Source organism: Henckelia pumila, chromosome 4 (genome assembly GCF_033568475.1).
Source record: "Henckelia pumila isolate YLH828 chromosome 4, ASM3356847v2, whole genome shotgun sequence".
Classification (NCBI taxonomy): Eukaryota; Viridiplantae; Streptophyta; class Magnoliopsida; order Lamiales; family Gesneriaceae; genus Henckelia; species Henckelia pumila.
This window is the reverse complement of record NC_133123.1, coordinates 59,178,922-59,205,177: the sequence shown is the minus strand read 5'-3', so window position 1 is coordinate 59,205,177 and position 26,256 is coordinate 59,178,922. Positions and strand designations below refer to the sequence as shown.

Here is a 26,256-nt window from a genome sequence, read left to right as displayed (position 1 = left end):
ATTGATTTCAAAATTCAATTTACGGATAAAATATTAAAATTTTCCAAAAATTCAAATTTATCCAAAATCAATTTTAAAATTTACGGACTCGAACAATTCGATCCGAAATCTCGTGAACCAATCAAAAACAATTTTTGACCGGACCAAAAATAAAATTTTAAATATTAAAATTAATAAAAAATTAAAAATTAATTTTTCCCGCGGGCCACCCGGGACACTCCCGGGTCGGCCCGCACCCGGGGCGCGGGCCGGGGGCAGCCCGGCTGCCCCCTTAGGGCAGCGCCTGGCGCCGCCCCTGGGCGGCGCCGTGCGCTGCCCTGGGCGGCGCCGAGCGCCGCCCTGCGCAGCGCCCAGCGCTGCGCTGGGCAGCGCCGAGCGCCGCCCCTGGGCAGCGCACAGCGCTGCCCTGGGCGGCGCCGTGCGCCGCCCTGGGCGGCGACGGTCGCCGCCTTGGGCGGCGCTGTGCGCCCCCTTTGGGCGGCGCCGTGCGCCGCCCGGGGCAGCAACAATTGCTGCCCCACCGGGCAGCGATCCAATCGCTGCCCGGGTTTTGCCCCGAAAAAATTTTTTTATTAAAAATATTTATTTTGTTTCATAAACCGAGACTCAAAAATTTTGTACAATTGATTATTCAATCGATTGATCTGAGCAACCTGGCTCTGATACCACTGTTGGAAAACTGGCGAGTTCCCAGACCAATTACGATTGATACCCGGTGCAGCGGAAGTTTAAAAATTTTTCATGGAACGTTTCCATGGTATGGGTATCAACCGTTCATCGATTGAATTACGTGTGTGTAAAATTCAAATAACAATTAATTAAATTTTACCTTAAATCTCGCAACGAGATTAATGGACACCAACAGAACAATTCTGCTCTTGTTGTCTCTCCCTGGAACCGATGAACGCCTTCAATCAGGTCCACGAACAGAGGTTTAATCCCTCTGATAGATTGCACTAGAAAATCTATCAGAAGTTTTCTGCGAAGAGAATACACGAATTTGATTCGTTATTCCTTACTGCGATTCAAAATCACAGACCGGAATTTTCTCGGGCAGAGGGAGGAAGGGGCGGCCGAAAACGTTTTGAGAGGGGCTAGGGTTTCGAAAATCCTGTCTCAAAATTATGACCTGTTGTGTGTAATTTCTGTACTGAAATAACTTATTTATAATGCAGGCCACTAACACCTTAGGGCCCATTAGTCATAAGCTGGGGCCCGACAAGCAAAGCCCGCTCGTTCAGAAATTAATATAAAATTTATCGTGACTCCGATTGATGAAACGATTTCACCAATGTGCACAGAAACCATTTCTGCACGTTTTAAAGTCAAAATAAATTTTCCTGAATCCGAATTCAGTGGTTTCCAAAAATGTCCATCCCTATGTCATTTTAGGAAGCCCTACTCCCTTACTCTTATTTAAGAAGTCCAACTCCTTAGTTCATTAAATTTAACTCTTTAAATTTAACTATCTCAACGGGGATTAAAACTCCATTACACTGTGTGACCCTCAATGGTTCAGGGATACAGCTAGCCGTGGGCTCACAACTCCTTGTGACTCGGAACAACACTTTCCGACTTGCCCAACGAATCATGGTAAAGCGCCTAGCAACATCGCCCCATGATTCCCTAGGTATCACTGATAGTGCCTACAAGAACCAGTAGATTTTGGTTAACGTACAGTACGGTCCCTTCATCCATATATCCCGATCGAATCAACAACCATTGGTATATCGAGAGTCGCTCAAGATTCGATAACTATGCAATACATCTTGAAGATCAAATTAGTGACATCGCATGTGCTACTAAGAAACCATTTCTTAAATCACATCAAGTACTCTGGCCAGAGATTTGTCACACTAATATCTCCTCAGATCGCATAGGATATCCACACTCGCAAGTATGTGGTGAATCCTTGACAACAATGCATTGACTCCTATATGTGTCGTAACTGTACCCAATCTCGACACCTGATGACCCCCTCAGAGTCGGTAAACGAGTCAAAGCACAGTACTAGCATATAGAGTCTCCATGATGTTTCAAGTCGTAAGGACTAATGGTGTACAACCAAAACCGCGGACTTTATCCACTCGATAAGTGATAACCACTTGGAAAGTCCGGATAGGGTAGTTCGACTATTCATCCTATGAATATCCATTTGCATGCTTCGAACATCTCCATGTTCCCTACCAATGAAACGTGGTACTCCGCATCGCAAATGCTAGTCTCAAACTCGAGCGATCCTTATCCTTATTATCGGACGGCTCAATCGACTAGGAACGGTTTTAGAATATACAGTGACTATAAGATGTATTTCATGATAGACATCTCCATGTTCTACCACATCTTACATACACTATAGTATATTCAAGGTCTTTATCAAAACAACAATAGTATATCACAATATAACAATATGAAGTAATATAAAGTCATTGCCATAAAAGTGTAAATAATATTAAACAAAAGATTGTTTATACAAAGAGTCAACAAAGCCCATAGCCACACAGTTGGCTCACTGGGCACCCACTCTTACACGTAGCATTGGGATGGAACCTTTTGAGGCGTTGCACGGACGTCGTTGTCGTACTCCACTCTTTTAAGAAAAAGTGGGGGAGAGACAGGCTGAGGGACCAGAGTTAGTTCATCAGGCTGCCAATATTGTTGATCAGATCAAGAAACGGATTAAGACTACACAAGATCGTTAGGCCAGTTATGCTAATACTATGCGTAGGCCCTTGTAGTTTGATGTTGGGGAGAAAGTGTTTCTGAGAGTTTCACCTTTCCGCAAGATTCTCAAATTTGGTCTCAAAGTAAAGCTGTCTCCTAGGTTTATTGGTCTGTTTGAGATCTTGGAAAGCATTGGTAATTTGGCCTATCGGTTAGCCTTGCCGCCGTATTTTTCCAGTATCCATGACGTGCTCCACGTATCTTTGTTGCGACGGTATGTGGCGGATCAGTCTCATATTCTGCAGCCGTCTGAAGTTCAGGTGGATACTGATTTGACTTATTTAGAGAGTCCAGTTCGTATTCTGGATCATAAGGATAAGGTGTTGCGGAATAAAGTTATTCCTTTGGTTCTAGTGTAGTGGCAGTGCCGAGGCACTGAAGAAGCCACTAGGGAGCTTGAGATCAGGATGCGTTCAGAAAATCGTGAGTTATTTTGATTTTATTCCAGTATTGTACTAAGTTGTACTTTGTAAAAAGTTTCTTCTGAATAAAAGAATGTTTCTGCATGTTGTTTTACTTTCAGTACTTAAGATCTGATTTCGAGGACGAAATATCTTAAGTGGGGGAGAATTTAGTAGCCCATAACCAAGTAAGGTGATTAAGGAACTAATCTCAATTAAAGATCCTAAATTCGGATGATCCAAAGTGGGGATCGGAGGCTCCGAACGTGATCGGACGATCCGAAGCCAGTATCGGAGGCTCCGAACGAGTTCGGATACTCCGTCGGCAAGTCCGGACGGTCCGATCGGGATCTGGTATTATGTCATTGGTTAGGTCAGCAAGATGACATCATTCCTGACGTGCTGATGGGACTTTGGAAACTTCGAAGTCAAGTTCGGATGCTCCGAACGTGTTCGGAGGCTCCAAAGCCTAGTTCGGACGGTCCGAACTTCGTATATAAATAGAGGTGCCGAGATTCACTTTTAGGCGCACCGAATTCCTCTCTTCTCTCGATTCCTTAGTCTTATATCGTAGATCTAGGGAGTTCTAGACTTCCTTTTGGGAATCCGAAAGCGGCAGCGCGATCCAGGCGTTGTAGCAGAGTTGTGGCCTAGTTTTGAGGCAGCTACATCAACGGGCTGACGATGGACACAAGTATATCTTTAGCTCCTTATAGTAAATAGGGAGTATACTATAGTCTAGTTAAGGCTTTTTGAATAATATAATGATATTAGTATCATTTGGCTATAGGCGTGGACTTAGAGCTGGTAGAGCTTGCCTTTATTTGAGGTACGAAAGTACTGTTCAAAATATCCTGACTGAGTATTCATGTATTATGTGCTTGCATGATTTATGTGTCATGATTTTATGTTGCATACGTTTGCATATTGAGCTATCTCTTTTGAGATGTCTGGTAGTATGGTTTTACCCTATCTTGTTAGTGGATGGACTTCCATCGCTTTGGGTCCGGAGTATCTACTGGTATTTGGTATGGGAGCCACCTCCTAAAGCGATGGCACAAAGTGCTACATACCAGGGCCCGGTCTGTCTTTGTTATCTAATCTTTGGCCTCTAGTTTCAGTAGGCGGAACACTTGAATTCATGTATTTATATAATACGGTATGCTCATACTCTCGTGCTGAGCGTTTCATGCTCACGTCTCGTACTCTGTGTATCTGGGCATCCTATTCCATGGGGTAAGTTTGCGATTAGATGAGGCTGGTGGATCTAGGAGAGACTAGGCAGTGGATGGCCATCTGGGATTTTTCCTAGGGTTTTATTTTGATGTATTTGGATAATACATTATTCGATATGGTTGTATAATTATTTGGGTATTTACAGATTCCTTTCCTTGGGATTGTATAATGTTTATTGCTTCCGCAGTTTATTTTGGATTACTGTTTTTATTTAAGTCAATTGCATGCTTAAGTTCTGATTAGTAGGTGATCTCAGTAAGGGTAACTACACGAACCAACCAAGAAGGAAAATCTTCATTCAACCAAATAAACGGTGAAGGAGAAAAATAAGCAAAACTAGCAATGACATGAGATACATGATTAGCCAATCTATAAACATGAAAGAACTTTGACACCAACGGTTGTTTCAATCTTTGTCCAATATCTTTCGCGCAAATTCCTTCGTATCCAAGATGCTCCTGCTCAATCATGACTGCTTGCACTGTTAAGAGAAATCTGATACAACCTGCACATTTTTGAAATTATTCTCATAAAGAAAGTTCAACCCATCTTGAATAGCCAATAACTCTCCATAAACAACTGATACCGTTTGATTGATCTGTTTTCCAAACGCTAACAGCAATCTTCCTTGATTATCGCGAACCTCGCCACCCACACTAAATTTGTTTGAATTTGTATTGATATATGCATCAACATTAAGTTTAAGAAAGCCTAAATCCGGCGGCTTCCACACTTTCTCCAACCTTCTCCTATTACTCACATCAGAAATTCTATTTGATGCACAGGCCTCTCGAAAATTAGAAAGAAAAGCTGAACTTCAAGATATCTGCTCAATTAACGGCTTTGCTTTATCACCATGAGTAAAATTCATCTTTTCTTTCCAAATTGCCCAGGAATGGTTTGCAAATTCGTCGAACTCCGATTTAGACAAGTAGGATTGCATCCAGAAACTAAACTCCATGGTACTAGCTTTATTAAGGATCTTCATCATGCAAACAAAAGGAGTCTGATTCCACCATTTTTTAATCGCTGGACAGAAAAACACGACATGTCAAGTTGAATCAGCATAAAAACCACATAAATCACAAACTGTAGAAATCGGGACATGATGATGAGCTAGATTCAAATTAGTCGGAATACTATCATGCGATATACTCCACCAAAACTGTAGCACCTAGAATTTTTATAATTTATATTCCATGCCTAAATTCATTTTCAATATTTATGATTTTAATTGCTCGGATTTAATTGTTTAAGTTTCCTTTAAAGTTTAAGTTGCTCAAATATTTTAAGATATTTATTATTGAGATTCTTGAGTTAGTGACTGTCGGTTCCAGTTCGACGATGGTAGATTTCGGCGGTAAATTACAAGATTTTATTTTAAAGAGTTAAGTTAGGAGGAATGAGGAAATTAGACGAGAGTTTGAAAGTTAGAAGTTTCCGGGTATCAGAAATCATTTTTATCGCAATCTTGGGATTATTCTTTAACTTTTTCAAAAGTTAGAATGTAGCACCTAAAATCCAATCTATTAAATTGCATGCATTAAATTAAATAAATATTATGATTATTATTTTTAAGTTTAATCGATTTAAAATTTTTTATCTTAATTATTTGTTAATAAAATATTAATTATTTATTTAAATGTTTTATTATACTAACTATTTTATCAATACGTTTAATTGCCAAAATGATTTTTATTATGCAACTTATCTGTTTTAAATATTTAAATATTTTAAAAGTTTAAGTTTGCTTAATTAAATGATTTTAATTATTTAGTTTATTGTGTCATGCACTCGATTGACACCTGTCCCGGCTCATCCTCTATAAATAGGAGTCAAGGGTTTGGTCATTTTTACACCATTTTCATCTCACTTCATAGTTCTACTTGGACCGAGGAGTAGCTCGGGAGTTTGGGAAGGAGTGGCTCAGGGCTTGACCAGGAGCAATTTAGGTCGGGCTTGACAAGGTGCAGCTCAGATCGGACTTGACCAGGAGTAGTTCAGGTCGGGTTTGACAAAGTGCAGATCAGGTCGGACTTGACCAGGAGCAGTTCAGGTCGGGCTTGACAAGGTGCAGCTCAGGTTGGACTTGACCAGGTGCAGTTCAGGTCGGGCTCCAAGGGAGAGACCAGGTTGGGTCAGTCTAGAGACCAGGTCGGGTCAGTCTTGAGACCAGACCGGGTCGGGCTTGGGCCTAAGACAGCTAGGGGTTGTATTCTTCCAGCTTAGTTCAGACTTCGGTGTGAGGTACGAAAGTACTGTTCGAGATATCCTGACTGAGTATGCATGTATTATGTGATTGCATGATTTATATGACATGATATTATGCTGCATACATTTGCATCTTGAGCTGTCTATTTTGAGATGTCTGTTAGTAGGGTTTTACCCTATCCTGTTAGTGGATGGACTTCCATCGATTTGGGTCCGGCGTATCCAGTAGTATTTCGGTATGTGAGCCACCTCCTGAAGCGACGGTACAACGTGCTACATACCAGGGCCCGGTCTGTCTCTGTTATCTATTCTTGACCTCTAGTCAGTAGGCGGTTCACTTGCATGCATGTATACTCATACTCTCGTGCTGAGCGTTTTATGCTCACATCTCGTACTCTGTGTTTCTGGACACCCTATTCCATGGGGAAGGTCTGCGATTGGACGAGGCGGGTGGATCCAAGAGGGGCTAGTCAGTGATTGGCCAGCTGGAGCTTCGTCTAGGTTTTATTCTTTTGTATTTGGGTATTTACAGATTTCTTTCCTTGGAATTGTATTTTTGATTATGGTTTCCGCAGCTTATTTTTAGATTACTGTTTAATTAAGTTAAATGCATGTCTAAGTTCTGTTTAGTAGGTGATCTCGGTAAGGGTAACTACACTGATCATCGTGATCCGCCATCTACAAAATTACCTCATGGTTATCTTATGCAGAATCTAAATCCCAAGATTACTATGCATGCTCTGATACCATAAATGTAGTTATCCTTACCGAGATCACCTACTAATTAGAACTTAAGCATGCAATTGACTTAAATAAATAAAGAGTAATCCAGAATAAATTGCGGAAGCAATAAACATTATACAATCCCAAGAAAAGGAATCTATAAATACCCAAATAATTATACAACCATATCGAATAATGTATTATCCAAATACATCAAAATAAAACCCTAGGCAAATCCCAGCTGGCCATCCACTGCCTAGTCCTTCCTGGATCCACCCGCCTCATCCAATCGCAAACCTGCCCCATAGAATAGGGTGTGCAGATACACAGAGTACGAGACGTGAGCATAAAATGCTCAGCACGAGATTATGAGTATACCATATTATATAAATACATGAATGCAAGTGTAATGCCTACTGAAACTAGAGGCCAAGGATCAGATAACAAAGACATATCGGGCCCTGGTATGAAACACTTTGTGCCGTCGCTTCAAGAGGTGGCTCTGATACCAAATACCAGTGGATACTCCGGACCCAAATCGATGGAAGTCTATCCACTAACAGGATAGGGTAAAACCCTACTACCAGACATCTCAAAAGAGATAGCTCAATATGCAAATGTATGCTGCATAAAATCATGACACATAAATCATGCAAGCACATAATACATGCATACTCAGTCAGGATATCTCGAACAGTACTTTTGTACCTCAACTAAAGGCAAGCTCTACCAGCTCTAAGTCTATGCCTATAGTTCTCTCTACAAAGCCAAATGATACTAATATCATTATATTATTTTAAAAACCTTAACTAGACTATAGAAAACTACCTATTTACTATAAGGAGCCAAAGCTATACCTACGTCCGTCGTCAGCCCGTTGCTGTAGCTTGACTCAAAACTAGGTCACAGCTCCGCTACGACGCCTGGATCGCGCTGCCGCTTCTGGATTCCCAAAAAAAGCCTAGAACTTTCTAGATCTACAATAGAAGACTAAGGAATCGAGAGAAGAGAGAAATTCGGTGCGCCTGAAAGTGAATCTCGGCACCTCTATTTATAGACGAAGTTCGGACCGTTCGAACTAGGCTTCGGAGCATCCGAACTTGAATTTGGAGCGTAGTAAGTCCCATCACCACGTCATCAATGACGTCATCTTGCTGACGTAGCCAATGACATAATACCTGATCCCAATTGGACTGTCCAGACCTGCCGACGGAGCTTCCGAACACGTTCGGAGCCTCCGATCCTGGCTTCCGATCGTTCGATCACGTTTGGAGCCTCCGATCCCCACTTCGGATCGTCCGAACTTAGGATCTTTAATTGCGATTTGTCCCTTAATAACCTTACTTGGTTACAGGCTACTACAGTTTGACTTGTTGGACGATTATCATCAATAAATTTACAAGTTTACCAGTAAAAAAAAATATAACACATAATTTAAATTTAAAACAAAAAAAAACCATAGAACCCTATTCTTGTAGTGACCCTTACCGAGATCACCTACTAAACAGAACATAGACATGCAATTAACTTAATCAAATAGTAAACCAGAATAAGCTGCGAAAACCATAATCAATAATACAATCCCAAGAAAAAGGAATCTGTAAATATCCAAATAGTTTATACAACCAAATTGAAAGCTGTATCAACCTAATACAACAGAAATAAAAACCTAGACGAAGCTTCAGCTGGCTAACCACTGCATATCCCCTCTTGGATCCACCTGCCTCATCCAATCGCAAACCTGCCCCAAGGAATAGGGTATCCAGAAACACAAAGTACGAGACGTGAGCGTAAAATGCTCAGCATGAGAGTATGAGTATACATGCATGCAAGTGTACCGTCTACTGACTGGAGGTAAATAATCAGATAACAAAGATAGATCGGGCCCTGGTATGTAGCACGCTGTGGCGTCGCTTCAGGAGGTGGCTCACATACCGAAATACCAGTGGATACGCGGGTCCCAAATCGATGGAAGTCCATCCACTAACAGGATAGGGTAAACCCTACTAACAGACATCTCAATAGAGATATCTCAAGATGTAAATTTATGCAGCATAAAATCATGGCATATAAATAATGCAGTCACATAATACATGCATACTCAGTCAGGATATCTCGAACAGTACTTTCGTACCTCAAATACTAGGCGCGCTCTACCAGCTCTAGGTCTACGCCTATAATCCGCACTACACTTCCAAATGATACTAATATCATTATAGAGCTCTAAAAGCCTTAACTAGGCTATTGCATACTCCTAAATATTTTTAGGAAGCAAAAGCTATACCTTCATCCGTCGTTAGCCCTTTGCTGTCGATTGCCTCAAAACTAGGCCACAGCTCCGCTACAAACGCCTGGATCTCTATGCCACTTCCGGATTCCCAATGGGACGCCTAGAATTCCCTAGATCTGAGTTAGAAGGATAAGGAATCGAGAGAGAAGAGGTGAATGGTGTGCTTTGAAATGAATATCGGCACCTCTATTTATGGACCATGAACGGAACGTCCGTTCCTCATCGTTGCGTCCATTCTGCCTGACGAACATTGCGTCCGTTCACCATCGTTGCTTTCGATGGTGCCAATTTCACATAAAGTACGTAAGCAGTGACGCATTTCTGATGGCACGAACGTTGCATCCATTCCTAGAACGTTGCTTCCGTTCTGCCTGACCCTCCGGACCATTTCTGATCATTCTGGGTCTAAACCCGGGCTCCGCTAATCCATTAAGAGTTCCCTTAATAATGTTTATCATTTTAATTAGCAATTACTTACTAAAACTGGGTACGGGCTACTACATTCTCCCCCACTTAAGATATTTCGTCCTCGAAATCAGATCTTAAGTACTGAATGTAAAACAAGATGCAGAAACATTCTTTCATTCAAATGCAAAATTTACAGAGTTTTCAACTGAATAGAATTCGAAAATGAAATCAAAATAACTCAGGATGTTTTGTGCGCATCCTGCTTTCAAGCTCCCAAGTGGCTTTTTCAGTGTCTCGGCGCTGCCACTGAACTAATATCAGGGGAATGACTTTATTCCGCAAGAACTTATCCTTATGATCCAGGATACGAATAGGTCTCTCAATATAAGTCAAATTCTTATCCACCTGAACCTCAGACCGCTGCAGAATATGAGACGGATCTGCCACATACCGTCGCAGCAGAGATACTTGTAACACGTTGTGAATACTGGACAGATACGGTGGAAAAGCCAGACGATAAGCCAAATCGCCAATGCTCTCCAAGATCTCAAACGGACCTATAAATCTAGGAGACAACTTTCCCTTAAGGCCAAATCTGAGAATCCTGCGGAAAGGTGAAACCCTCAGAAACACTTTCTCCCCAACATCAAACTGCAGAGGCCTACGCTTAGTGTTAGCATAGCTGGCCTAACGATCCTATGCAGTCTTAATCCGTTTCTTGATCTAATCAACAACATCTATTGCCTGCTGAATAAACTCCGGTCCCTCAGCCTGTATCTCCCCCACTTATTCCCAGAAGAGTGGAGTACGACGTCGCCTGTACAATGCCTCAAAAGGTGCCATCCCAATGCTAGTATGATAGCTGTTGTTGTACGCGAACTTGATTAATGACAAATGATCCTGCCAGGCTGTACCAAAGTCCATAGTGCAAGCTCGAAGCATATCCTCCAAAGTACGGATAGTGCGTTCTGACTGACCATCTGTCTCCGGATGATAGGCAGTACTCAAGCTGAGAGTAGTGCCCATCGCACGCTGAACACTCCCCCAGAACCTAGAAGTGAACCTGGGGTCTCGATCACTGACAATGCTCACAGGCACTCAATGAAGTCAAACGATCTCCTGAACATACAAATGGGCCATACGATCCACAGTGTACTCTCGGCTATAGACAATGAAATGCGCTGACTTGGTGAGTCGGTCGACCACAACCCAGATAGCATCACAATTCCTTGAGGACATCGGAAAATGGGTCACAAAATCCATCGTGATAAACTCTCATTTCCACTCCGGAATAGGCAGACTGTGAAGCAAACCTCCAGGTCATCGATGCTCTGCCTTGAACTGCTGACACACCAAATATCTCGAAACATACTGATACACGCTGCGTTTCATCCCCTTCCACCAAAACCAAGTACGTAGATCCTTGTACATCTTGTTGCTCCCCGGATGAATACTCAACTTGGTGCGATGTGCCTGAGACAAGATCTCCTCTCACAACTCTTCATCCTGCGGAATCACAAGTCTACCAGAAAAACACAGAAAACCATCTGACTGATAGTGAAATCCAGACGTACTACCCTCGTTGGCTAGACGAGCCAAACTCTGGGTCTTTGAATCCGACATCTGAGCATCTCGTATTAACGTATACAAAGCTGGCTCGGATAATATCGCAAACATATGGATACTCTGCATACCTTTCTTGTGCTTAAAGGTATACCTTGATGAACAACAATCACCGATTGCACTAGACATAGAACAAGTCTGAAGTGCGGACAGCCGCACCTTGCGACTCAAGGCATCAACAGTGAGATTAGCAGCTCCCGGATGGTACTTAATCTTGCAATCATAGTCCTTAAGCAAATCCATCCAACGCATCTGCCTCATGTTCAACTCCGCCTGAGTGAACAAATACTTGAGACTCTTGTGGTCGGTGAAGATCTCAAATTTCTCACCATACAGATAATGACGCCAGATCTTCAAAGCGAACACAATGGCTGCCAAATCCAAATCATGAACGGGATAATTGTCTTCGTGCATCTTCAACTGTCTAGAAGCGTATGCGATCACATGCCCATTCTGAGTCAAGACACAACCTAACCCCTGAAGAAAAGAATCCGTGTACACCACATACCCTCCAGATCCTGACGGTAATTCAGACACCGGCGCAGAAGTCAACCGCCGTCGAAGCTCACAAAAATTCTCCTCGCACTTGGAGGACCACTCGAAATCAACACCCTTGCGGGTAAGCTGCGTCAACGATCGAGCTAGCTGAGAGAAGTTTAGAATGAAATGACGATAATAACCTGCTAGACCCAGAAAACTACGGATCTCAGCAACCGTCGTTGGACGCGACCAATTAAGCACAACTTCAATCTTGCTCGGATCAATAGAAATCCCATCCCTGGATATGATGTGGCCAAGAAAAACCACTCGATCCATTCAGAACTCACACTTGCTCAGTTTGGCGTACAACTGCTCATCCCGAAGAGTCTGCAGTACCACTCGCAAGTGAGAAACATGCTCTTCCGCATTACGCGAATACACCAAGATGTCGTCAATAAAGACCACGACAAACTTGTCTAAATCCTCTCTAAAGACACGGTTCATCAGATCCATAAATATAGCCGGCGCATTAGTCAATCCAAATGGCATCACTAGAAACTCATAATGCCCATAGCGAGTACGGAATGCAGTCTTGGCTATGTCATGATCTCGAACTCTCATCTGATGATACCCAGATCTCAAGTCAATCTTGGAGTAAACTGAAGTACCCTGCATCTGATCAAACAAGTCATCAATACGAGGCAAAGGATACTTGTTCTTCACGGTAACTCAATTCAGCTGACGGTAGTCAATGCACAACTGCATAGACCCATCCTTCTTCTTCACAAAGAGAATAGGAGCTCCCCAAGGAGATACACTAGGACAAATGTACCCCTTGTCCAAAAGATCCTGTAACTGATTCTTCAACTCTCGCATCTCTGACGGAGCCAGACGATACGGTGCTCGAGAAATAGGCGAAGTACCCGGCATCAACTCTATGCCAACCTCGACTTCCCTAGCAGGAGGAAAATCCGGAATCTCATCTGGAAATACATCTGGGAATTCATCCTCAACAGGAATTCTCTCTATCCCAATGCTCTCAGCGGACAAATCAACTGCATAGATAAGGTAGCCTTCCCCGCCAGACTCTAGAGCTCGACAAGCTCTCAAAGCTGATACCAAAGGTATCGGGGGTCGCGCTCCCTCACCATAGAAAAACCAGTTATCACTCTCATCCAGATGAAAGCGTACTAATCTCTGATAGCAGTCCACTGAAGCTCGATAGGTAGTCAGCATGTCTATCCCCAGAATACAATCGAAGTCATCCATCGCAAGAACCATGAGATTCGCTATCAAAATGTTTCCTTCGAACTCTAAAGGGCAACCCATCACTAGACGCTTAGCCAAATCAGATTGACCCATCGGAGTAGAAACAGAAACTACTACGTCTAGTGCAATGCATGGTAACTTATGCCTCTTAACAAAACGTGCAGAAATGAAGGAATGAGATGCACCAGTGTCAATAAGTACGATAGCAGGTATACCATAAAGTAAAAATGTACCAGCGATGACCTTCTCATTCTCCTCCATAGCCTGATCATACCTCAAGGCGAACACCTGGCCAGAAGCCCGCGGTCTCAAATGAGAACTCCCAGCAGGCTGTCCCTGTGACCTCTGTTGAACGGTGGCCTAAGAACCCGATCCCGAACCAGAACCAGAACCGCCTCCCCCAGACAATGGACAATCCCTCCGAAGATGACCAACCTCTCCACATCAAAAACAAGCTCCAGAAGCTTTGCGGCATCGGTCGGTCGGATGGTTCTTCCCACAATGATCACACTTGTCCTTATTCCCAAAACGGACAACATCACCAGAACCAGAGGAAGAAGAAGTAGATTTGGACTTCTTGAAAGTCTGAGCATGGGGACCCAAAGAACTCGCAGGCCTAGACTGAGAGAAAGACCTGTTCAGCCGAATGCTATCCTCCGTCTGGTGACAACGACTCACCAAACCCTCGTAGGTCATGTCATCACCAACCGCCACACGGTCATGAATCTCAGGGTTAAGGCCCTGAAGGAACAGTTTGTACTTCATCTCAGAGCTGTCGGCAATCTCAGGGCAATACGACAACAGATCAAAGAACTTCTGTTGATACTCGTCAATAGACATGGCTCCCTGTCGCAGACTCAGTAGCTCTCCCGCCTTCGACTGACGGAGTGCAGGAGGAAAATAAAGCTTTTGAAAAGCTGTGCGGAACTCGGCCCAGGTGGCCACTCCTCTCCCCGTAAAAAAAGGTGAAGAAGTAAACCTCCACCACCTATGGGCTCGCACATCCAGAAGATAACCCAGTGTCTCCATCTTCTGCTCTTCGGTGCAGTGGAAAGTCTAGAAAGTTGTCTCCATGCGGTCTAACCAGTTTTCCGTATCCTCTGGAGACTCGCCTCCAACCAAGGGTTTAGGACACATCTGCAGGAATTGATGCACACTGAAACGATCCTCATCACAACGACGATGATGGCGTTCCCGACGACGTTCCTGATCGGCATCGCCCTAATGTCCATTAATACTGTCGTGACTACTCTGATCATCACGATCCGCCATCTACAAAAATTACCTCACGGTTATCTTATGCAGAATCTAAATTCCCAAAAATACTATGCATGCTCTGATACCATAAATGTAGTTACCGAGATCACCTACTAAATAGAACTTAGACATGCAATTAAATTAATCAAACAGTAAACTATAATAAGCTGCGAAAACCATAAACAATAATACAATCCCAAAAAAAGGAATCTGTAAATATCCAAATAGTTTATACAACCAAATCGAAAGCTGTATCAACCTAATACAACAGAAATAAAAACCTAGACGAAGCTCCAGCTGGCTAACCACTGCCTAGCCCCTCTTGGTTTCACCCGCCTCGTCCAATCGCAAACCTGCCCCAAGGAATAGGGTAACCAAAAACACAGAGTACGAGATGTGAGCATAAAATGATCAGCACGAGAGTATGAGTATACATGCATGAAAGTGTACCGTCTATTGACTGGAGGTCAAGAATCAGATAACAAAGACAGACCGGGCCCTGGTATGTAGCACGCTGTGCCATCGCTTCAAGAGGTGGCTCACATACCGAAATACCAGTGGATACGTGGGACCCAAATCGATGGAAGTCCATCCACTAACAGGATAGGGTAAACCCTACTAACAGATATCTCAATAGAGATAGCTCAAGATGTAAATGTATGCAGCATAAAATCATGACATATAAATCATGCAGTCACATAATACATGCATACTCAGTCAGAATATCTCGAACAATATTTTTTTACCTCAAATACTAGGCGCGCTCTACCAGCTCTAGGTCTACGCCTATAATCCGCACTACACTGCCAAATAATACTAATATCATTATAGAGCTCTAAAAGCCTTAACTAGGTTATTGCATACTCCTAAATATTTTTAGGAAGCAAAAGCTATACCTTCGTCCGTCGTTAGCCCTTTGCTGTCGATTGCCTCAAAACTAGGCCACAGCTCCGCTACGACGCCTGGATCGCTATGCCACTTCTGGATTCCCAATGGGACGCCACTCCCTAGATCTGAGTTAGAAGGCTAAGGAATCGAGAGAGAAGAGGTGAATGGTGTGCTTTGAAATGAATCTCTGCACCTCTATTTATAGACCACGAACGGAACATCCGTTCCTCATCGTTGCGTCCGTTCTTCCTGACGAACGTTGCGTCCGTTCACCATCGTTGCTTCTGATGGTGCCAATTTCACATCAAGTACATAAGCAGTGACGCATTTCTGATGGCACGAACGTTGCATCCGTTCCTAGAACGTTGCTTCCGTTCTGCCTGATCCTCCGGACCATTTCTGATTATTCTGGGTCTAAACCCGGGCTCTGCTAATCCATTAAGAGTTTCTTTAATCATGTTTATCGATTTAATTAGTTATTAGTTACTAAAACTGGGTACGGGCTACTACAATTCTACTAGAGCAAAATAATCTAAAATTTAGAAGGAAAGTAATGAATAAGGCTAATATGGAGTGGTGTTGTAGGTTATCAAATCCCAAAACGTATATAATTTTATATCTATTTAAATACGGATGGATATGTAGCATATTAAAGGTGATGATGAAAAAACAAATTAATAATAATAAATTAAATTTGTAGGGAAATAATAAACATTGATTTTATTCATAAAAATATAATCTCAACTATTTTTTTTCAAAGTCAAACAAAATTAAGTATTTGTTTAAGAGTAACACTCCTGTGCAACGGTCTCATTCGTGAGACGGGTCAACCCTATCCATATTTATAATAATAAGTAATACTTTTGACATAAAATGTAATACTTTTTAATGGATAACCCATATAAGAGACCCGTCACACGAATATGACCCGTGCAACGGTTGCATACAAGTGTTTGCCTTTGTTTTTAATGATACGAGCGTAAAAAAAAATAATTTTTCAATTAATCATGATCTTAATCCGGATATTAATCATTCAAATCAAATATATTTTTATTTATCTATCAATATTCAAATCTTATTCAATTCCTTCAATAATTCCAATATATTTTATCTATATATTTTTATATTCATTAAACCAAACAGTGCTGAAACGGGCGTACGGCATACCCTAGAAATCCAAAAAGCATACATGTTAATTAAAAAAAATGTATCAATCTGTATTTTTATGTAAATTTATATCACATCGCTAGCTAATAGATTTTCATAATAACTAGTTTTGAATTTTGATATCTAAAATGTATAAATTTTTTTTCCCCCTAAAATACCCGTTTCAGACAAGAAATAAATAATATTATATTGAAAAAACGACAATTACAATTTATAGAAAAGTTTACTGTACATAAAATTATATTTATATTAAAATTTAACGTAAATGCGTAACATCACGAGGCAAAAATCACTGGTTTACATTAAGAGAGTCCATCTCATAGTATATTAATTAGTACGGCCTCTGTGATTTCAAATCTGTTCTCCCAAAAATAAATTTGATCTTGATTTAAAATGAAAGATGCATCTTCTCACAGCTTCCTTGGACTATATAAAGAATTTCCCCCTTAGACAACAGTATCTAGATGTTTATTTTGTAAAATTTTGATTTTTTAAAATATTTTTTTTTATTTTTTGTAGTAAATAAACTTTAAATTTTATACAACTAAACTTTCAAATTTAAATTATATATATGCTTAAATTTTGTTATCATATAATTAAATATAATATTATTATTATTATTTTGTGTTTTAAATTTTTATTTAATTATTTTGCTAAAAAAATAAAAAATAAAAATAAAAAATCGGGTTGTTTGAGTTGGTTCGGATTATACGAGTTCGTGTTCGAATTGAACATTTTTGGATTGGTTCGAGTTCGAGTCGGATTCGATTGAAAAATTTTTAAATATTCTTTTCTTCAACCCGACCCAATCCGACCCACCCCGAATTGACACACATGCTGTGCGCGTTGCAGCGAAGGAAGGAAAATCTCGGTCTAAGGTGTCAATTCTTCTCCCCCGTCCAAAGTAATTTATGCTTCGCTTCCACAGATCGAGACGCTGCCGACTGCTTGTCCCACCATCAAGCCCTAATCTTGTTGTTTTCACTCTTCTACCAGGTATTCGTACCAACGATATTGGTGGGCATATTAAATTCGGAACTTTGGGTAGAATTTTTCATTGGATTTGTTTAATATTGTGTTTTGTTTCCTGATGATTTTGATCTCCTTCACCTAGTATTGTACATGCATACATATGTTGTGATTCGTATATTTTTCTGATTTTGTTTGGCATTTTTGTTGTTGATTGAAGCGCCTGATTACATCGTTTCGGAGAGAGCAGTTTCCGAGCTCGTTAATTCTCTAGATTCAATCGCCAATTCCACCGTAGCAGAATTCGACGCTGAGGAATCATAAAAGACTGCAATTGCTATTCTTGGGAAAATCCATCAATACTTCTGTTTACGCTCGCTAAATGAGGATGTTGTTGATTGGTGAGTTGCCAAAGTTTGGTTGTGTGTCCCGACGATGTTCCGAAGTTGCTGAACAATCATCTATCTGTTTGTTCATAGTTGTTGTCGACGAACCATGTTTTTTTTTATATGTGGCTTTAGTTTCTCCAATGGAGCTGCACTTGATTCTTGGTTTATAGTTTCTCTGTTACTTCTCATTTGCTATTGCCTTTACTAGGTATGTATGTGTTACCCGTTCAACGTTTTAGTTTGCAATTTGCATTGATGAGAACTAAAAAATTCTTGTATATATGTAGATATTTCAACCATGGATATAAAAGAGACAGCTGAGTGGCCTATGCGAAGCCAAAGCCTGTGATATCTGGGATCTTGAAGCATTTGAATGTGCGGGCGCTGGGGCGGCTTCTGGCCGATGATGGGAGGCTTAATGTGGTGAATATGTACGCTTATTTACGTAGTTTTCCCCCATTTTTAATCACTTTTTTGTTCATTATGTTGAAGGCTTTTCAGGCTTTTTCATGTTGCTGATGAAATAAGGATGGTTTTCTTTCGCATTTGAAGTTACGAGCTCTAGTTATTGGGATTCAGCTTGATGAAATTGATTTAGAAGAGAATGACTCTATTAAGAGAGTTCAACATGAAATAATCTGTTTAGAGGCATGAAGGGAAGACAGTGTAGCTCTCTAGGCATTGTTTTGGAAGTCAAGTGCATTCGTCAAAAACAACTTTTGTTTCTTGTTAGGATTTTCTGAATCTGACAATTATTTCATGTTGAACTCTTTTGTTTCTAGTAAGGATTTTCTTGTTTTTTGTAAGGACTCGAAGTTGCTACTCAGCTAAATGAAGCATCACACAAATTTTCTTATCGACGGCAGCACAATCATCTTGTATTTATTTCCATTTTAGTAGTGTTTTCTCCATTGTTCTCAATCTCTTGTTAGCACTGCATGTGAATCAGAATCAAATGGGAAACAGAGACACATGTCATTTTTTTCTCTTGGAATTTGAAGACCAAAGAATGTTGTTATCCAATGATGCATTTGATTATTTTCATCTAAAGTAATCATGTATTTCGAAACAATACTTTTGAAATAAAAACTACGTTTAGCAAAAAAAACTAATATTTTTGACCAAAAAGTAATACTTTTCGTAATAATATATTACAAAACAATAATTTCACGTTAAATAAACACATATTTCTGACTATTAATTTTACCAAATAAATAATATTTTTAGCCAAAAAACTAATATATTTTACTAAAAAAATAATATTTTTCATGTGAAATAAACCATATATTTTCAAGTAATAATTTTTATCAAACAAGTAATATTTTTAGCAAAAACAAATAATATTTTACATAATCATATATTAAAAATTAAAGTAATAATTTTTATATATATTTTCATGTATTACTTTTAACAAAACAATGTAATATATTTTGCATACAAATTAATACTTTTAACCAAAAAATTAATATTTTTCATGTAAAATAACGATGTATTTTCAAATAATATTTTTCACATAAAACTAATGTTTTTGGCCAAAAAAATAATACTCTTGCCAAAATAAGTAATAATATAATTTTTAAGAATAATAAGTAATATTTTTCATACTAATATATTAAAAATATTTTTAAAATTTCAAATTATAACACTTTTAAGCATGTATGGTCACAATTTATTTTTTTATTTTTGTTGTTATATTGTACTCTGTATGTCACCCTTGAGCCGCAGCCACCCCACATTAAAAGTATTATTATTATCGGTTAAAGGTATTCGTGTTTTGGCCAAAAAAATATTATTTTTTGGTTTAAAAATATTATTTGAAAATATATAGTTTTTATTCTAATGTATTATAATTTAAAATTAAAAAAATATTACTTTTTAAGTCAAATTTAATAGTTTTTATTTTAAAAATGTTAGTTTTTCTATCAAAAGTATTACTGATAATGTATGTTAACACACGTTAAAAATAATACTTTTCACATAAAAGTAATATTTTTGATCAAAAAAATAATATTTTCTATATAAAAAGTAATATTTTTTTATGTTAATTACCATACGTTAGAAATAATATTTTTCACAAAAATATTAATATTTTTATCATAAAAACTATTATTTTTAACATAAAAAATAATACTTTTATTTCATATTAACATACATTAAAGGTAATATTTTTAACATAAAACTTAATACTTTTGTCATGAAAACTAAAATTTTTGAGCTAACAAGTAATATTATTTTTGTCAAATAAGTATATATTATAGATTAATATTTTTAACATACAAAGTAATACTTTTACTATGAAATTAATACTATTAACATAAAAAGTAATATAAAAAATTATATTTCGACAATATCTTTGTCACCATCTATCCTATACTTGACATCCCGATATTTATTATCTTTGTTGATTTCTTTACCATATTTTTCATCCTCTTGCTCATCGTCTTTGAGATCATCTTCATGACATTTTTATCTCCACAAATTTCATCATCTCTATATTTCACGTCTTTGACATGGTTTTTTTTATGTGACTCTCTCTCCTCATCATCTTTTAAGGCATCATGATGTTTACCCCTATCGCTAGAACCTTCAGCTCCTTCGTGTCGAGCTCTCTCAAATTCAGAATTCCTTGACTCCTCTTGTACAAGAAAATCTACCGAAAGAAGGAAAAAATAACAATTAAAATATTTCCTACTACTTTTCAGGGTTAATGCTTTTACGAAAATACAACAATATAGGGAGCAACCACCCTCAAATAATAATTTTTACATTTCCTTGTGATCCCAAAATATATCAAATCATTTTTTACTCATGCTTCCAGTTTATCAATTTGACAAAGTCATCATAGATCATCATAATGTTAGGTACCCAACATGCTGCATTAGACCAACCCCAAAGTAGATTAAAAAAAAGAGTCTTATGAGATCTTCAGAAGCTAATGGACCCAAAGCATACTTATCCAAAGCATTGTCCTCAATGTTCTAGAACAATGAACAGAATGAGAAAGGAACCAATGCAAAACAAAAATAAACACAATGAAAACAAAATAACACTCCCCTGGTCAATCATCGTAGTGTATATCCATCTGCCGTTGCTACACCACATTTCTTAGGCCATCAATATTCCTAAATATTCACCTTGCAAATCAAAAATTTTGAGGGATTAAACATGATCAACTCAATATAAAGCAACAACTAGATAAAAACTAACACTAAAAAAAATGATGTAAAAATCTTGGGTTGCCTCCCAAGTAGCACTTGATTTTCAATCTTCGGCTCGACCCTCAGAAGCACTCATCAAAGAGCGGTTGACGCCCAAAGTAAGTGTCAAATGACACCACAAATGGGTGTTTGTTCCATGTGCCCTCAAGCTTGGCCAGATGTAAGCAGTTTATGCTCGTCACCTCAACAACACTCCATTTTCTCTTTTTTTTAGCAGCTGATAAACATGGGAGGAGAACATCTCTGTAGGTTCTCGGAGAACAAATTCTTGTAAAATTTGTGTTGGCGGTGTATCTGGATATATTGTCTTCTTCAGAACTTCTTCCGGTTGAGGTTCAATGGGAAGAGAAGACTCAAACACCTCTTGATCTTCAGCATGAATTGATTCGCATTCCAAATCATGGACCTTCTCTAAGTCATCATCATCGAACCAAATTTGGGGAATCACTGTTTCAGTATCTTTCTTCACTTCATGTTCTTGGTGTTCATGGAGAATTGATATTTTGAGATTCTCTATCTTCTCCTCAAGGTGGCATCTAGAATTAATTAGATCTTCTATAGCTCGCTCGTTCATGACCACGTACTTACTCACCGGCCATATCCTCTAATGAATGCATGATCAATTGAGAACAATTACCTTCTCCTCTTGAAGTTCGAATGGTTGGTCTGAAAAATCTGGGTAACAAGTATCTTGTGGGTCTTGGTGGCTCCAAATCTGTGGTGTAAGATCCCAATACCGGTGATAGTTAAATTCTGCCATATCATCTAATATGTGTATCGCACTGTCATCATCTCGGCAAAATAATGGACAACCAGTTTGCAAAGCTCCATTAATTACCCATATCCTTGTCACTGCATCTAAACCATTAAGAAAAAATTTAAGAAGAGAATAATTGGAGAAATCATGATACCGGAATGTATTCGCCAAATTATTGAATCTATCCCATGCTGTGTAGAATGGCTCTTCATGTTGCTGGGTAAAACTCGTGAATACTTGTCGATGGAACATCTCAAAGTATTACACCAGATGAATTCCTGTAAAAATAAAATAGAAAACGGTAGATAACGCAGGAATAAAATAGAATAAATAAAAAGAAGAAATTAACTAAAAAAAATAACAAAAAGTAAAATTTGTCTATTTCAATCCCTGACAACGGCGCCAAAAACTTGATCGAGCAAATACTACCACTGAAAATAAACCTAAATATATATATCAATTAAGCTCGAATATATCGCAAGTGCACGAGTCAAGTAATAATATAGTTTACAAAGTACGAGTATCGGCCCACAGAGATTGATGTTTGACAAAATTACTCAAGTATTATTTTTTAGTTAATTAAGATAAGATGATAATAAATTAATAAACTAAAATAAAAGATGAAAAAAAACAAAATAATAAAATTAAATTCAGAAAATAAATAAACGATTGTTAGGATCTCGGTTTACCTACCCCTTTTTCTTCTCTAATGATTGAAATTCGGTTATCAAGTCATGCTTTTGACGGAATTCCCTAATCTATCAATATACACTGTCGAGCTATATTAATCTAATTAACAAATTGCAATAACCAAGTGTCCTTGTGTTATTTAACAATTGCAATTGCATTACAATTTGTGGAATCCTCTAGTCTTCGACCTATTGGACTATGACTATCAACATGTATCCAACCTCATATGTCTATGCAAGTTGTAGATCCATGGACTATATTACCCTATCATGTTATAAAATCTCCTTTCAGTATCAATTATAACACATAAAATCTGAAACGACCCTATATTCTATACTCAATTAAATAATAAAAGAAAGTATGAATTTTTTTTTAAAAAAAAATTTGCCATGACTTGTTTGTAAATAGACAAGCCACCCTGTCTCAAACCACATGTAAAAAAAAAACAAAAATGACATAAATGCGATAAAAGATAACCATAACTCCGAAGTAAAACAACCCCACACGGTTGTAAAGAAAATAGCAATAAAAAACTTCGAATCATAAAAAGTAAAACTCCAAGCACAAGAAAAACACATCCTGGCTATCATCAAAAGTACACATGTTTAAACCTCTTTATTACAATCATAACTTAGTGCGGAAACATGAAAATAGCAACGGTCGTAGGGCCTTGCACCACCGGAGTGCCTCGTCTCAAAGGTCCTGCCCCTCGGTCCCTACGATCTCACCCTTACCTGGCAAACAAGCAAGCGTAGTGAGTCTAATGACTCAGCAAGCATAAGCAGTATAATAACAAGGATTAAAAATACAGGCAGTCATACTCAAAATACGGTACATACTATACTTTTGAAAGTTTAGCTAAACATGTACATGATGCATGAGAAATAAAACAATTTTCAACAATGAACTCACGCAATGAATCTTTTAATCTTTCCTTTCTTAACTATTCATCATGATTTTTGCTATAAACTAAATAAAATAAGACGAGTCAAAGCAGTTTTGAATCTGAAATTTCAACTTTAAACTTAAACTTAGCTCCTTGAATTGTGACCCTTTGTTTTGATCGATCAATGGCTGCAGTGCACTATGCCGGCAAGACGTCAAGATTTCTCCCGACGCGACTTACCCCTTTTTCTTTCATTTTCCTTCATTTGGTAGGGATCCCGAGATTTCTTCCGATCTCACCCTACCCGTCTAGTTTGGTAGGGATCCCGCGATGTCTCCCGGTCTCGTTCTACCAGTCTATTTGGCAAGGGAGTGAGACATCCCCCACCCCACAATACCCTGTCTCGTCACAATCAAATCACCTTGCTCATAAAAATATTTTTCCTTTCTTTCTTTGACTTCGACTCAAAATATTTAGCATGCAATTAAAAAGAATGCCTTTCTTTATAACTTTTTGCTTGACCCAAGGCCAATCCTTTAAAAGTAAACACGTGTATGCCTTTTCATGAATGAATGCTCAACATAAAATGTGGGTAATGGGTGAGTGAGGGGCTGTCCCTAAGTGTAAACCCATTCATTAACTCTTCATCTCATATTCGAGGCAACAACCCGAGCAATCGCACCAAAAATCTCTTAACTCTATCACCCCTTAACCAAATGCAACCCCGCTCGAACCGACACTTTTCAAACATTCCAAACTAACCATATGACCAAGTGTCAACTTCATTTGAAAGCCTAAGCAAAAAGACCAAAAACCAAAACCGGACAGCCCACTTTGCCTCAAAATTTCTGCACCAACACCTTAACTTCAAAAATTCATAACTTATTGAATACTTATCCAATACGAGCCCATTTTATACCGACGCGACCAAAACATCATGAACTAAACCTAGGACCAGCCCATGACCTGCCCAGGTCTCGCCCAGAACCTGCCCTGCCCCGAAACCAACTGCCCTGTTCAAAGCAAACACACTCAAACACACAACTACCTTGTGAAAACACCTCCAATCATATATCCTTGCCTCTACCACCCATCCAAACCACCAAACACACCAAACACACTCTCTTAGGACTTATCACAAACTTCTTGGCAGCCCTCAAATGCACTTCAACACCACAATTCAAAATTTACTCGACCATGCTTCGAAATGCAACAAACTCATAAACATTCAATCATGCTCAATGCAAATCATTAAAATAGTTCAAACTCACATCAATTACAGCCCTTCCACCATATAAATTCGAAATTTTAGGCATAAAACTTCTGGAATTTTCAAAAATCAACATATGCAATCAATACTCTTCAACTTTCCAATCACAATAACCATGTAATCTTTTAAACTCAAAACATATATCAATTTTCGAAAATAACATATCATCATGCTGAAAATATGGAAAATTCGAAACTTACCTACTGAAAATCTTAAGCATTTCGAAATATGTCAAGAAACAAGAAGGAAAAACTATGTAGCTAACTTGTATGCCCAAAGAAAAGCCAACACTTGCCTTGTCTAGCTTTTACCCCAAAAATCGAAAGCAAGAAGGAGGAAGAGAGCTGGGATTTTGGCTAGCTAGGTGAAGACCTCCCAAGGCGGTGCTCCGGTGGCTGCGATGGTAGCTGGAGGCGGCGGAGGCGGCTGGTTGAAGGGGGGGGGGGGTGTCGGCCGAGAGAGTGTAGGGGGAGAGGAGAGGTTAGAGGCAGCTAGGGCTTGTCTTTTAGGTCTAGGGTTTTAAGAAATTATTTTGTGTTTTATTTTAAGTGTATAGGTGTGTACATATATGTGTAGGTGTAAGTATTAAAGGTGCTAGTACACTTTATAAAAATGCTACACTAGCTAAAACTTTACCTCAACTTCTATGCACCTTTAAAACTCTTAAATTTAAAATCTCAAGTCAAGGTGTTTAAATTAAATCTTTATCAATTCGGGTCTAATAAATTTTCAAATTTTGAAAAGTAAATAAATAATCTCAAGAAAAGGATAAAAGCAGTCTTTAACACCCGAAAAATTCAAAAGTCAAACTCTCGGTCCAAACCTCCATTTTTTTCTTATCTAAAATTCTAAAAATTAAAGTCTTGGAAATTAACCGTCGAATCCTTCATCACCGCTTGCCGGAACCGGGAACCTCTTACTCAAGCATTTTTAAAAAAATAACTTAAAAAATTGAGCAACTCTAACTTTAAAAGAAAACTAAGCAATTAAATTCAAGATATTGAAATAATAAATATAAATACTGAAAATTAATTTAGGCATGAATATTTAAATCATGAAAATTTCAGGCACTACAATTCCTCCCTTCCTAATAAGGAATTTCGTCCTCGAAATTAGAACTTACCAAAGAGCTCTGGGTAGCGTGTCCTAATATCTGCTTCTGCTTCCCAAGTGGCCTCTTCCTCCGAGTGGTTCATCCATCTCACCTTAGCCATCGGAATAGTCTTGTTACGGAGTCTTCTCTCCTGTCTCTCCAATATCAGATCAGGCCTCTCCTCATAAGTCATGTGAGGAGATAATTGAAGAGGCTCAAAGTTCAGCACATGAGAAGGATTCGAGATATACTTCCTCAGCATGGATACGTGGAAAACGTTGTGCACACCGGCCAGATTACGCGGTAA

General features: G+C 39.0%; 1 long non-coding RNA gene across 1 annotated transcript; it reads left to right on the top strand.

The window, feature by feature from the left end:
• Window positions 1–17,509: 17,509 nt before the first annotated feature.
• On the top strand, window positions 17,510–18,891 carry LOC140866901 (uncharacterized). Its single transcript, XR_012144991.1, has 3 exons — window positions 17,510–17,673; window positions 17,867–18,047; window positions 18,323–18,891. It is a non-coding gene; the product is annotated as an uncharacterized lncRNA (long non-coding RNA).
• Window positions 18,892–26,256: the final 7,365 nt, after the last annotated feature.